A 15,725-nucleotide genomic window follows, 5' to 3' on the forward strand; every position below is an offset into this window, starting at 1 on the left:
AAAATAAGAAGCCATGTTGTGTCGCCATCTTTGACTACAGTACTGTGGCTGAAAGGGGACAAACTTGTCAGCCCTCTCTGTTTTACCCGTTTAAGTCACAGTCTTGGTTCTGTTTAAGTTTTCTTTTGAGTTTTCACTTCACTTTGATCCATGTTTTTCTTTGTTTTCCAGTTTTGTTGTTTTAACTTGTATTTGTGGTGTTTTCTGGATATATTTGAGTTCTTAGGCATTTCTTGATTGCCTTCTGTCGCCCTCTTGTGTTGGTGTCCTTTTCCCAACCTCTTTTCTAGAATCCTTTGTTCACACCTGCTCCCAGCCAGCTCATTAATCCTGTCTTTGTTCAATCTCCCATATATACTCTTCCTGTTCCTCAGTGCTGGCTCCTCCTCTTTTCCTGGGTCCCCATGTGAGTTTTTCCCACAAAGTCGTCTGGTTTTTGGTTCCAAGTGTTTTGTACTCATAAAACATCTAAAAGCTTGTGGTTATTCAATGTGGTAAATCGATATAACCTCAGAATATTAGTTTCAAATAATCCCATTTTAGATTTTTGGCCAAATCGTTCAGCTTTAACAAACCTGTACAGGATATAGAGCTTCTGTAACTCCATGCTAAAAAGCAAGGCATAGGAGTGCGCTTCGCTATTGTTATTAATTGTTACACGCCGTTGTCTTTAAGGCAATTAAGACATTTTCTTTTAATTCTAAACTAAGTGACATTGTTTTTTTCCTCTCCTTTTTCTTTTGTGAATAATCTATTTGATTTGTGTTGATAGTTAATATATTAAAGCGACAGTGTGTAAATAAAACCTCTATCTAATGGTGCGACAATGAATGAAAAAAAACAGCGACTGGTGCCTCCCTGTCAAACATGTGAGACCCACTACGGAAGCCACGGAGGGACTTTCTACTCTTTGCTGAATGACCGTTTCATCTTGGTCAAATCAGGTCCATTAAACGATGAAACACACAAATCGTTTCTCTGAAAACAGGACTGAAAGGAGCCTACGTGTGTTAGCTGGTAGGACTTCTGTGACTTCTAACAGCAGCTGTCAGAGTAGTAGCCATTCAGAATTTCACTGGTGCACATCCTGCTTAGGCTAACAAAAACCTAGCCGTCTCTCCTGGAGGAACAGACTCACTAAATAACTTTAAACCTGAGACCTCAGCATCTGTTTTGAAGCCCCGCCCCCAAATAAATCATCCCTACATGGTCAAAGCTGCTCTGATGTAGACTTGTGTTCTCCTTGTTATCAGTTAATTTTGTGTCCTTACACCGGGCAGTGAATGCGGATGGTTCATGAATGCAACAGAAAGAAGAAGGTAGAATGATCTACGGTCCTTTTTGCTTCTTTTAAGCTCCTTCCACACTGACAACGCATTTTCAGATAAAGATAAAACTCATTAAGCTCAAAAGTTTGTTATGTTATTGGACTTTGGTATAATATGTATTTATTAAAGCTAGAAAATGCCAAATTTTTTACACACTGTTGCTTTAAAAACTGTAACTTTAAATGTCAACTTCCTATCTATCTTAAAATTATAGAGGACAGTCTTTTATTTCCAGATGGATCATCTAAAAAAGTGGTCCTCCTAACTGTCAATCATTCTGGTGATATGTTTACGTAAGGCCGTCCTTCGTGCTCGTTCCGTTAGCTATCTTTCTCTGCGCATTCGCACTTTCAGGCGTTTATCTATGGTAAGCTACAGTTTCAGACAGTCATTGAAGCTCACCTTTCTCACCGCGGTTCTTTAAAATGGCCGAGGGTCGTAAGAGAAAAAGTGTCTACGAAGTGCATGGCCGTTTCTCAATATGCGTTCTTGAGCGTTCTCGTGTGCTCGTGACACGTCATCAGCCTCAGCCCGAGTACCGTTCCAATTCTCGAGAACGCCAGATCGAGAACGCACCAAATCCCCGGATGTTGTTCTCACCCCGCCCTCTTTATCGAGCATGCAACAGAGCAGACTTGTGCGTTCTTCAGACTGACCGCTTCCCCAGAATGCCCCGTGGCCGCAGCTTGATTCGAGACAGCGCTCACAGTGTTAAGTTAAACATTCCCTTTTCTGCTGCTGTTGTTCTTCAAAAGTACATTTTGAAATCGTTTGAGGCGATAAAATTATTCATTTAAGCCTCCCTGTGTGGTCTGTTTACAGAGTTAATGCGAAAAAAAAAAAAAGTCCGACGTTGAGCGGACCAGAGTGACCAGCAGACCTCCGACGGTAACCGCAGCCAGGGCTAATGTTACCCCGTCTGTAGTGCACTTCTCTCAGTCTAGGTATGTGTGAACTACCGCTCGTTAATAAATAGTTTTGACTGTTAAAGAAATGCTAAAGAACGTTGCATTTGATGACATCACGAGTACGCTTCTGTTCCAATACACATACATGCTTGCGTGCTCGCGTTCTCGTCAAGTCCGATCTTCCTGCGTTCTCGCCAAGAACGGACTTGACGAGAACGCGAGTACGTACTTGCGTTCTCGAGAATTGAGAAACGGCCCATGAGAAGAAAAGAAAGGCCTCAGAAGAGGCAGATATATCCCAGAATGCTTTGCGCAGAGAGCTCTGTGGGATTTATTGTCACAGAGGCACGCTGTCGCCATAGGCTGTCGCTACCCGACAGTGGTGACTAATAACAAAGATGGTGCAGGCACCACGTAGTGGAGGAGGAGATACATGACCAACGGAGCAAAAAGCAGTGACCATCTTTCCAAATGGTCAGTTAACTGAGTTCGCTATAAAGTCCGCTATATAGTCGCCGCTGTGTGTGGACACAGTCAGCTTGTATACGTTATGAGAACAGCACGTTTTAAGCAGGGTGTGCACGAGGAGAAATGGGCTTGTGCACGCTCTTGCACGCACATTTTTTTTTATTTTATTGGAGAAGGCAGGTCTTTTAAAAAATCCTCCACAATACCTTTAATTAACTGGTGAAGATAGATAGAAATGAGGGAAGGTATGTCTTAAAGTGCAGCTTTTCTCACCAGCCTCCTGGTGCTCTCTGGCCCGATGTCTAAATCACTGAGCAATGCATCATAAAAACAAAACAGTACAGTTCTCAGATGCAGTAAAGTGCTTTATGAGGAAGGTGGTCTCTGCTAGAACTGGCCGGAAGCCAAAGCTCTATTCCTTGCGTTTGCTGAGTCAGCTTTATGCCTGTGTCCTGAACCTTTAGCAAATTATCTAATGAAGGCATGTCTGTGCTGTTGCAGTTCTGAATTTTGCTGAAGCTTCTGTAATTTGGTTTCTGATTCACTGAGCTTTGCTGTAAACTAGCAGCTCTAGTTATCAGTTATCTGCAGACTCACCAGTTCATTATGAGGAGGGCCGCGCTCCTGTAGCTGTGAGCTAACTTGGCAATAAAAAGGAGAATGTACACCGTGTACTTTGCTGAGTTAGTGTCGTTCCCCAACAGGAGAAAGGTCAAGAGCACAAAGGCAAATTTAATGACTGAAGGGGCTGCTGCTCTTGGAAATATATCTGTAAGTTAATCAAATCAGGGAAGAACAGCTCAAAGCGCCCACGCTGACAGCCTTAACAGCATATGTCTGTCAATCAAGGAAGATACACGCTGTTTCCTTCCATGCAGATCATGGACGATGACGAGGGGGGAAAGATTAATCAGCTAAAGCTGAACTGTAGGTAGGACCTTTGATTAATGTTTTATTTTATGTTTTACATTGAAAACAAAAATTGTATCCTGTCTAACTTAATGTTTGAGATCTACACATATAGATATTGCAACAATGTGCTACCAGCGCCTTACAGGGGAAATAGTGATGATGCTTTTCTGATTTTAGTGAAAACCCAAACATAGCATAATTTTGTTTCTGAAGGTTTTTGAAGAAAACAATTAAATTAAGGTCAAATTTGCATTTGCATGTATTCCAGTTTTTTCCGAAAACTTTTCAACTCAATTCAGTTTATTTATACAGAACCAACACTTGGAAAGGCTCATCCAGTTCATCCAGTCAGATTGGTTAAAAGCTTTCTATCGAAGCACTTAGACTTCATTGCTGATGAGGATGAGCAAGTGGCGACAGTAGACATCTGCTTGCATTGTTTTGTTGACCCAACAGAAATCCCTTACCCTGAACATGCATGAGGCAAAGGTGGAGAGGAAAAACTCCCTTTTAACAGGAAGAAACCTCAAGCATAACCAGGCTCATTGTGAGTGGCCTTCTGCTGAGGCCGACTGTGGTTATAGGAGACATAAAAAAAGGAACACAGAAGAACTAATATATAAATACTTTAAATGTAAGAAAACGTCGTCATAAGCTAGTTCCATTAATGCCTTAACGCTGATTTATATTCAGAAACCAGATTGTCTGCATGTGTGTCGCAGTTAACGCAGATATATTTTTGGATTTCTGCCTCAGTTACCTATTAAATCTGCAAGACTCAACTCCGCCCCCTGATATCTACCTTTGGGTCCTCAAAAACCTCCATCCAAACCTGACAGAACAAACCAACCCTGAGTGACTGCAGAGGTGGTGTAAATATGGGAGACTGAACCAACAGGCTAATCAGCAGGTTGGGAGCAGGTGTGGGCAGGACCAACAAGGAGGAAGACAAGGGGAAAGGAAAACAAGCACAAGGGGACAACCGACGGTAACTTAAGAACTCAAAGAAAGAAAGAAACTACAAATACACTGAACACAAATAAACTTAAAAATAAACTCAAGCAGAGGGCAGAACCCTGACAGCAAAACAAAGCTTCCAGGTTCCAGGTTATAATAACTAAATGGTTGGAAGTTTTAACCGATAAAAAATAGTTTTTGTTGCTTCAGCTTAAAGATTTCAGAAACTCCTCTACCAACGATGGCTGCAATCAAACATTACTGTGCATTGATCACTAGGGGTGGGGATTGGCAAAGAAGTCATGATTCGGTTCGAATCACGATTTACATGCCACGATGCGATTCTATCACGATGCATCACGATACTTGAAATATTGCGATGTATTGCGATATTTTCACTGAACACTGTAAGAAAAAGATACAGCCCTTACCAGTGGCTGACTGGCTGGGTGTGATCTGGATCATGTCTTCAATTGATACATAACTGAAAGAAACTGAATTCATACATAGCTGTATTTATTGAAACGACTTTTGGAGGTGTTGCCATGAAAACAAATACTGGACAGAAATATTACTATTACTGGCGTGGACACACTGACAAAAAGATCTTAGGATTCATCAAACTTAAAATAACAAAATAAGGATAATCAGTGCCGTTTACAGTGGTCCTCACTGCATGAAAAGTGAGATCTTCGTCCCCGTAAACTCCCGCAGATCTGCCTGATTTTCGTCAGTTTCCGACAATTTGCAACCCGTGCTTGTCCGCGTTTGTCGTGCCACAAATTGTCGAAAACGTACCGTGACGTATGTGGAGAGCAATCAGCTGTACTAATGGCCCTAATTAGCATATGAATGCAGCAAACCCGCGCGGCTGGCCAGGTCTGGCTTGAATAACCTTCTCAGTATTGGCTGAAACCACTATTCTCAAACAAATGAAATCGCTCGTGATTGGCAGCAAAACCACACGTGGCCACGCCAGGCTTTAATTTTCTTACTGAGTATTGGACGAAACCACTTCTTTTTAAACAAGTAAAGTCGCTCGTGATTGGTTGGCATATATATATATTTACATATATATATTTATTCACATATATATATATATTTATTCATTCATATATATATATATTCATATATTTATTCATTCATTCATATGCTGTGTATTTATGTTATCCTACACTACTACACAATTATTATGCTACCATCAAGGACATGAATGAATTTATACAGGAAATGAACATTTGCCAGGAAGCTGTTTATGCAAAGAAAGAGCTTTATTAAAACACACACAACTATATACAACGCGTATCCAAACACATGCGTTTCTAAAAATTAAAACTCCGTGAACGGTCCGTTTGCTTCATCGGGGTTGGAGGTAACTGGCAGCATTCCCTCCGAGGCAGGGCCGATGTGCAGACGCATACTGTGCGTGGCCCTGTACTTCGGCATCGCTTCTAACCGGGACTGCAGCTTAACACAGAGTTCAGTGAGATCCGGCCTACGAAATGGCGGCGACCGTACAATCCATCCAGAGACACCGCCGACGACGCCGCCATCTTCTTCGTCGGACATGAGGTCGACGGTGGCGGACTTACAGAGTTCCACTTCCTCATCTGCCAGCACACTCTGCCTCGCCTTCAGCAGCTGAAAAAAAAAAAAAACAATGAATCAGCGCACTGCATACGGACACAACACATCTGTTAATGCACCTGAAAAATAGTCACCAAATAAAGTCTTACCCTCTTTCTTCTGGCCCGACTCCGAGCAGATAGCCTGGCAGCCTCCGCACGCAGCGTGCTGGCTAGCAGCGTGTATCTGAAGCTCCTGCATACCGTCTCATAATACCTCTTACAGGCAGCTGGAAAACAATTAAATGAGAGAGGTATGAATAAAAAAAAAAAAAAATCAAACGCAAGTCACAGTAACAAGGAAGGAGAAAACATTAAAACAAGTCACTTACACACAATGTCGTCTTTATCAACATCGTGCAAATCCGAGCAAATAGGAGGTCACCGCCTCATTGTGAGGCGACTGTAGTCTGTGAAAAAAAAAAAGTACAGCTATGGTCGGTATTTATCCGTATCCATGTCCTTTTACCGCAGAATGAAAGCATATTCTTTAAACCTTACCCCTGCTCCGGTTCATAGCGCCTGCAATTAGTCTCCGAGTTGTTAAGACGGCATACTGCATCCTGTGAATCACAAAAAATACACTTTAATAAAGCTTTAGGCTAGGCTGCTTTTAGCTTACCTAGCTAGGCTAGGTTGTCTTTAGCTTGCCTAGCTAAGCTAGGCTGCTTTTAGCATAGCTACCAGTAATCGAACTTATATTTACCACTAGCGTGGCGTTGTGCACCCGTCTTCTCTTCCTCGAGTTGTATATCCCGCAAAGTTGGTCGACTGCAGAGCCGCCATCTTGTCCTCTATGGACTACAACCTAGAGTGCATCGAATTCTCCAGCGCTCATTCATGTCGGCAGTATGTTGAGCAAGCTGACGAGACAGTCCGCTGATAGCAATCAGCAGTTTCTTCTCGTCAGTCTGCAGGCTGGCCGAAAGTTGTGGACTAAGAGCAGTTGGAGGCGAGTTGAACGCGAGACGTCGTGCAGCCATTGTTCACGTAACAACAAAATACAAACACGGTAACTGGAGATTAAGTTCTTCTAACCCCGAAATCCCACATACTCCGTCTGCGCTCCGCTCCGCTCCGCCCCGCTGCGCTGCAGACCGCCTGCACAAAGCAAAGCCTACAGCCGCCGCTGTTGCTCCGTCCACTCCGCTCCGAGTTCCTTGGAGATCATAGAGGGCATGCGCCAGATGAACCAGGGTTTCCGCGGATCATTAAAAATAATTACAATTCCTAATTCTTTTTTTAATCAAGGCCTTAATTGGCACTAAAATTAATTAAATATGTTTATCGTTGCATTTATGATTCTTTAATAAAAATGCTTCTAAAAACAATTTCGTCAGATATTATCTAAAAAATATCTATAAATATATATAAATATCTAAAAAAAAAAAAAACGTTTATTTAAATGATTGGATCCAAACTATTGGTTATTCACCAACCAGGAAGCAGATTTCTCATCTCCATTAAAATATTTATTTTATACCGAGGGACTTAAAGTTTAATCAAATCCATTCAAAAGAAACTTCTTATTACAGGAATGAAAAGAGATGCTGAGTTGTAGAGAACAAGTTCATTAAAAAAAAGCAGTTTTGAATTAACCTTATCTCTGTTACAAAAATCTACAAATATATATTTATATATTTGGGCAGAAACTGAACATATGCTGGATGATGGTGGGATTTTTTTAATATGCCATATTAAATTAAGCGCTCACAGGGTTCATACAGGAGTGGGTGACTCTAATTTAATGCTATTTTATTGCTATTAGAAATGATTTTAATGCCATCAACCAGAACCATGTAGGCCTACACAAGTTATTAGTGTACATGAAATATGAAGGAGCTGTAAGCAGAGTTCCATGACTCCTGTATGTATGTAAACACACACACACACACACACACACACATATATACGTATATATATTCTCTAGCTTTTTCTCCGCCTCGAGCTTCCTTTCCGAACATACGGCTTTATAAACAGTTCCACGCAAAGTCACCAATCTGTTGCTACTATATTTTAATTTGACGAACCGGAATTTGTCGATGTTCTTTTTCCTGTATGGTGTGATTGCAATTGCGGATCTTGACTTGGCCGGACCGGAGCGGAGCAAAAAATAGCTCGGCTCCGTAATTTGTCGGTGACGGACGGAGAAGACGTACGTGGACGGAGACGTGCGGAGGAGTAGCGGTGGATGTGGAACAGTTCTCATTGATTTCCATGAAAGACAAGCGCTCCGCACGACGTACGTCAGCGGGGCGGAGCGGAGCGGAGCGCTGACGGAGTATGTGGAATCTGGGGGTAAGTGTAGTAACACAAACATGTCTGCTAATATGCTGGTCTCGCGAGAAGTCGTAGTGCACAAAAGCTCACACGTGATTGGACGATGGGGCCGAAGGCTCATCAGGCTCCTCCAATCACATACGACGTCATTGTTATACGGAAGGACTCGCGAGTAGAGCTCGCGTCGCTCCTATAAATTGTTTGCAATTGCAATTGTTTGTCTCCATAAGATTGAATTTGAGCAGGTGGACATTAGAGATAATAAATGCAACAACAAGTTTTTGAATGAATATTCTATAAATAATATGTACCCAGGAAGAACAAAAAGCACAGCTCTCTTACAAATTTTTAAGAAATCTATGATAGTCAAAATTAGGACAAATTATTTGAAATTCCCAATTCCTCCTAAATATAAAGAATTACAATTTAAAATAATAAATAACATATATCCTTCAAATGAGTTTTTAAGAGAGAGATTTAAGTTTAATGTTGAGAATTGTGGCTTTTGTACAACTCAATTGGAAACAACTAAACATCTTTTTTATGAATGTAAAGAAGTATTAAACTTATGGGATCAACTTCGAACCTTTCTGTCTTCTAAAACAATAAATTTAGATTTTATTTCCTGGCAAAACATTCAATTCGGTTTATCCATTAAAGAAAAAAAAATGGAATTTTTAATCAATATTCTAATAATTGTAACAAAGTATTATATCCATAAATGTCGCTATGCAAAATGCTCCCTCTCAATCTCTGCTCTCAAAAATGAACTTTCCCTTTTCAAAAGATGTCTGAGAAAGATGCAGAATTTAAATGCAATTAAATTGTTTGAGTTAATTGAAGAATTTCAGTTGGTAGTCCCCACTGATTAATTTACTTTAACTACTATTATTATTTTATTTATTTTTATTTATTTTATTTTATACTTTGTTCCAGCCTGTGCATTTAATTTTATTTTTCAAAAGCAGGAGTTGTGATATTTCTTCTTGTATTGAAATATTGGTTATTGACTTGTTATTTGAGATTGTTATTGTTTTCTTATATATTCAATAACAAAAAAAAAAAAAAAAGTGGAAATCTAAAAAAAAAAAATTAACCATTACAGCCAACTGATTCTGATTAAAACTAATTTTTGAAGTAAATTATTTTGTGTATTTTTTTTTTACATAACATTTGCATACACAGTAATCTAGCGTACTTTAATTAAATAAATCAATTCAAGCTAAAATGTAAGAGTCTATAATTAGGCTATACTGAGCCTGATCTATTTCTACCATCTATTTGGGGGATATTTATTGCCACACTTTGGGCCACTTAAAACCAATTTAGCATGCTGACCTATGTCCTTATGACCACAGTGTACCAATCTTCTGATGGCTACTTCCAACAGGATAATGCGCCATGTTATAAAGTGAATCATCTCAGAATCATTTCTTGAAACTTTTCCACTTAAGTAATTGTGAATTGAGCATATTGACAGACAACATTTTATTTTTTATCTTAAATGCAAATAAAAAAAAAAAATTACTGCTCTAAATGTATTGCTCTGTCAGCTAAAGATCTGTTTTGGTCTCTATACTTTAATTAAATAAATCAATTCAACCTAAAATGTAAGAGGCTATACCTGATCTCTTTGTATCAGAGATTTTCTTACCTGGTTTGCATTTGTATAGCTCACAGCATGTTCATTTACATGTTAAAGCCTCCCCTAGAATTCCATGGGGGGGAGGCATGGGGGGAACACTGCCTAAGAAATTCCACGTCAATTTCTGACAATTTCCGGGAGTTTTCGGCGAAGGTTGCAAATTGCCGTAAACTGCCGCTAACCTGAAGTTCCACGACAATCTACAGTGCCGTATATTGACGAAAATCCCACTTTTCATGCAGTGCCTTTAAACCAATGAAATGAAAACATTCAAATGTATATTTCCCCTTTTGCAAATGTCGTGCATCATATCAATTTAATTTTTACCTTCTTTGTTTTTAAAGCCAAAATGCATCCAAGCATCTGACTTGAAATGTGATGGAACTTTATTTCATATGACTCGTCACAGTATCCCACAGCCGGACATGCTTGTGACACAAAGCAGCGGGCGTCAACACATCCGCAGCGACATCTGCTGGACTGGAAGTTGTATTCCACTTGGTTTGGCTGATGTGCGCCAACCATCCATGTATTTTATTTGTTCTTTTTTTTTTTTTTTATAATCGATTTTTGCCCTCAAAAATCGATGCAGTAGATCACAAAAATTAAAATCTCGATGCATCGTCATGACGATTATTTTGCACACCCTTATTGATCACAGATCCTTTTTAGAGTGGATAAACCTCACTGAAAGCAGAAATGCTTTGTGTAAACATGGAGATGCACATTGTTTTTTTCTACGTATGCTTTTACTTTGAAATCTAGATAGCAACAGGAAGACAGGAAATGCTATGTGGTTTGTTAAGTTTAACACTGAGATGGAATAATTAAATACTTTGAACTTTTGTTCAAAATATCCTCTGAATAAGAAAAACATTATCATCACTGAAATTTTCGCCATATTGGTGCTGATTAAAAATGAGGCCACCCCTGGTGCCCCTTCTAGCTCCGCCCCTGCCTATATATATATATATATATATATATATATATATATATATATATATATATATATATATATATATATATATATATATATATATATATATATATATATATGCATAACCTGCAACATACAGTAACTAATGCTTTGATTCTTCTCTTTAAACACTTTAAAAAGCTTAATGTTTCTTTCTTGTTTTTCAGCAAATCTTTAAACAGCTGTAATTGCAACCAGCATCTGTTGTCTGAATTCTATTTAACACATGCCACACACAGACACAGGCTCACACAAACACAGACATGTTGTGTTGTGGGTCCTGAGGTCGCAGTAAATCTACTTCCAGCGCCTTAGAGGGAAAATAAAATAATTTGGGCTGCCCTCAAACTGCCCTCCACCTCAGGTCGCTTCCGTCAGCATCAGCTCTGCCGGGATCGCTGGTTGACATCTCCTGGCTTGACAGGGAAGGATGAGGATGCAACGTGGTTACGGTGGAAGGACTGGGAACAGGCCATTATGGCGTCGGTGTCCCCGTGATACAGAGAGAAACCACCTTCCCTCTGCTTTAAACCAATGAATATGAGCAGAACTCAAAGGGCCTGACATTAATCTGCAGCATTAATCCCTTCATTAGTGTCCAAACCCTCTGCAGCACGCCTAAACAAAGGCCTGTTACTAAAAATAGCCTGGACAGGCAGGGGCTACCAGCTTCTCTTTCAAATGAGTATTTTGGAATATTCTCAATTTAAATTCAACATGACAGTGAGGATATTGAAAGAGGATTTGCTGGAAGCGGATATGCAGAGGCCCTAACAGAAACCTTTTGAGGCAGCCCTGCAATCATGTGATGGCATAATCTAGCACTTTCTAAAATCCTCTGTGGTGCTTTTATGCTGTGTGTTGGTAAATCACAGCGCCAAATCCCTGTGAGCAGAGCACGCTGAGCTGGAGCTGGATCTTTACAATCTCCGGTTAAAATTAAAATATGATCAGAGTTTTTTTATTTTATTTATGCCAGTCTGCAGAATTAAAATGCCACGTTTGTTAGCTAAGGGGGCCTGTTGTGTTCTCTAGAGAGCTGCATGTGAACGCTGTTTGTTTTTACAACTCTGAGTCACTGGGAACCTATTAATGAGTGCCTTCCATCTGTGCATGCAGTCTTCCAAAAAGTTTTATCTTTCTTACATTTTATCTTTTATTTTACAATGTTTTTTTGTGTGTGATTCAATAATTTTAACAAATGGTGGCTTTAAATACAAAGAAATGAGATATTCATCCATTAGCAGGTCTTTATTTTTCATGGTGTTAGTGTCTGTCTTTTAAGAGCAGACAAAACCTCCCACGCAGATTCTACCTTGTTTCCGTTTCAGTTGATAACATCACAAAATATGCCGGTTTTTGTAAACAATATGGCAGAAAAATGCTTTGTCTTAAATTCTAAGCCATATGAGAAGCATTCTGAGCTAAAAACAAGCCATGGATGCAATATAAACAATCTATATCTCCTGATCTTCATCTTTTTATATGTTTGTTCAATCATGGCAAAATCTAATTTCTTATTAGATAAATATTTTTTTATGTATGTGTCCTGTAAACCAATGACAGGATGCAAGAACAAAGGCAAAATACAAGAACCAAAAGACTAGACAACATCAGGGAAAAACTCACGAGGGAAACCAGAGATGAAGAAGCAACTAAACAACAACAAAGAACAGCACTGAGTGACTGCAGAGATGGTGTATATAAGGGGAACAAAACAAAGGATGGACTAATAGGCTGAGTAAGGAGCAGGTGTGAGTGGAACTAACTACAAGGAAGCTAAAAGGGAAAGGAAACAAGCACAAGGGGGCAGCAGAGAGTAACTAAAGACTGCTATAATGGAAAATAAACCAAATATTAAAGCAGAATAACTGGTAACTGAAAACGAAAAATTAAGATGGACACTTTTTACCAAATAGACTGAATAATAGTGGTGTAAATCCCATATGGAAGTAAATATGTGCCATATGTGCCATAATTGAATCACCATCGCGATTCAATTCAGTATCTATTTCCTCACCCAACGATTCAATTATTTTCGATACTCAAGAATACACCACAATTCATTTCCATTAATTGGTTAATTTCTTTTTAGCTTACAAGCTAGACAACGTTTCAAATTTGAAATAAATCAATTGAAGCTGTAATATCGTTATGCTTTTTATTTGAGAAACAACAGCAAATAACAGAAGTAGTAAAGTCTTATTCCACCTGGGCCTATAAAAAACCTTAATTCACTGAAAAACAACAACGTCTCTGTATTATAGATTCTGAAAGGCCTTGCATTAAAAAATGCTGCAAGAGGAAAGAGGGTCGTGGCTAAAGGAAGCGAGGTAGGAAGGCAAAATAGGTTTAGCGCCACCGCAGCATGGGAGTCTGAATTACGTCCAGGAGCAAATGGATGAAAATAGACCGGAGAAGAAAAAAACATGAATCGATTCTCTTGCGGACACGTCGATGCATCGGATCGTCGGCTGTTGAATCGATGCATCGATACAAAACGATTATTTTTTACACCCCTACTGAATGATCTGACCATATTGTCTTGAGATGATATGTGCTGTGAATTTGTGCTATATAGATATATAAATAAACTGGAATTAAATTGTATGTTGAAAGTATGGTGTTGATTCAATGTTTTGTCTAATTCAACTTTGTGAGAGTTATTTCCTCGAAAGGTTCGCTGTTAATCAAGGTGTTTAATTCAAAGAGTTGATTTCAAAGTAAACAGCAGTTTCTATCAGAAAGCCAACCTATCTGTGAACATTTATCTCTTAAAACACAAGTTACCAACATCAGTAGATTTGTAGGTGCAGTGGGAAGGTGGTTCTGTCCATGAGGTGTTGATGGTGTTTACTTTGCTTTTTTCTTAGATTTTAGTTTTCAAATGCTTTTTTATTTGTTTTTCCCTTTTTTACAGATTTTATTTTATTTTTTTATATTGCTCTTTTTTAGATTGAGTTTTCCAAATTCCCTTCTTTTCAAATTGAATTTTACAGATCAAATTCTTTTTACTTCATGCCCCATGAAGACCGATAAAATCCACTTTCACTCCTCACAGAGGAAAGCCCGGCCCCAGAAGGGAAGAGGATCTGATCTGTAAAATGCAATTTGAAAAGAATACTATTCATGAACCTTAACCTGGTGAAGAAAAAAATGGGAAATTTAAATTTGAATGTTTAAAAACAGTAAAAAAGAAAAGTAATCAGTAAAAAAAGAAACAAAACAAATTATGAGAAGACAGCAAAGTTAATATTAAAGTTTCAATTTTGGATTGCTTTTTTAAAATTTCTATTTACAAAGCGGTATGCTTTTTTTTTTCTATTTCTAAATTGCATTGTTTGCTTTCAAAAAGAATGAAACTTAATTTACCCCATAGAGTTGCCCATCCCCATTACAGTAAATCCATCTCCAAGCTTTTAACGTTAGCTTTAGCTAACCATGTAACTATAAAGTAAACTAAACAATGAAGCTAGCCAAGTTGGAATTCATTAATACAAACAGTCAGGACATTATGACAAAAATATGCCTAGATCACATGAAAAAAAACTCTAATTAAATAGCAAAGTTACTCAATTCAATTCAGTTTATTTCTACAGCGCCAATTCACACCACATGTCATCTCAAGGTACTTCACAGTTCACCAGATCATACAGTTATATTAATTCAAAGTTTTCTATCTAAGGAAAACCATCGACTCATTAACTCGAATGCAATCCGTAGCACTAAGCATGCTTTTACCGACAGTGGAGAGGAAAAACAAGATATGCTCTTTGCAACAATAATGGATTAGTGTTCACTCCATAGATGCATGCAGCGTTCATGCAGAATACAAGTAAACACTCCTAAGATATATAAAACTGAAATATTTTATAGGATTCAAACTTAGTTTGATCAAGTTCCCAGAAATGTCTGGTGTAGCTTTAAAATCTATCGGCCTGTGTTCACCCGTGTTGACAGACTGGGCCAAAAACACAGCTCCTGACCTTTGTCTTTGTTTGCAGTAGACACCATGGTTCTGTTTTAAATGACACCATCAGAGAGAGTAAGTCAACCTGGAGAGCACAGGTTGTGCAGAGCTTTTACCAACAGTTTCACCTCTTTAAAACATGAATGAGGACATATCAGGTCACAGGATTCATTGCAAACTCTTCATAAACCGATTTTGCTTCCAAACTTATACATGATTTTATTTATTCTTCTGTGTGTTTTTGGTCTCTGACACAACAGGTCAGACAAAGATGCATAGAAGCAGCAAAAGAAACCATTTCTCCAGTGAAACACATCTCCCTTTAAAATGACAATAAGATTTGTTTCCTCCACATCCAGACGAAAGGCATCCCGCAAGGGCAGGAGGAAGAGGAGTGAGAGGAGGAAGAGGGTGTCAGGGAGAATGAAGCAGCCTCACCTTAGCAGTGATGTCTGCAGAGGCTTTGGGTCCAGCGCGAGTCCTTCATCGGAGTTCAGCCGCTGTTTGCGGATAGAAAGATGCAGCGTTATATCCCAGCGTCTCGTGCCTGTGATGCTGCTGCTGCTGTTGCCATGGTTATATATTCGTTCTGTGTGTTCTGCAGCCCCTCTCCGCTGCTCTATCCGCTTCAGCTCCGTCTCTCTCTCTCTTTTCTC

At 39.1% G+C, this 15,725-nt stretch overlaps 1 protein-coding gene across 1 annotated transcript in view; it reads right to left on the reverse strand.

Moving 5' to 3' along the window:
* Positions 1 to 15,725, reverse strand: part of fam135b (family with sequence similarity 135 member B) — a 101,848-nt gene extending 86,123 nt beyond the window's left edge. Inside the window, exon 1 of the mRNA XM_038281754.1 lies at positions 15,508 to 15,725. The gene's annotated coding sequence lies outside the window, so the exon portion shown is untranslated. The remainder of the gene's footprint in view (positions 1 to 15,507) is intronic.

This window comes from Cyprinodon tularosa, unplaced genomic scaffold, assembly GCF_016077235.1.
Source record: "Cyprinodon tularosa strain WSP-4 unplaced genomic scaffold, ASM1607723v1 ctg175, whole genome shotgun sequence".
NCBI classification, from domain to species: domain Eukaryota; kingdom Metazoa; phylum Chordata; class Actinopteri; order Cyprinodontiformes; family Cyprinodontidae; genus Cyprinodon; species Cyprinodon tularosa.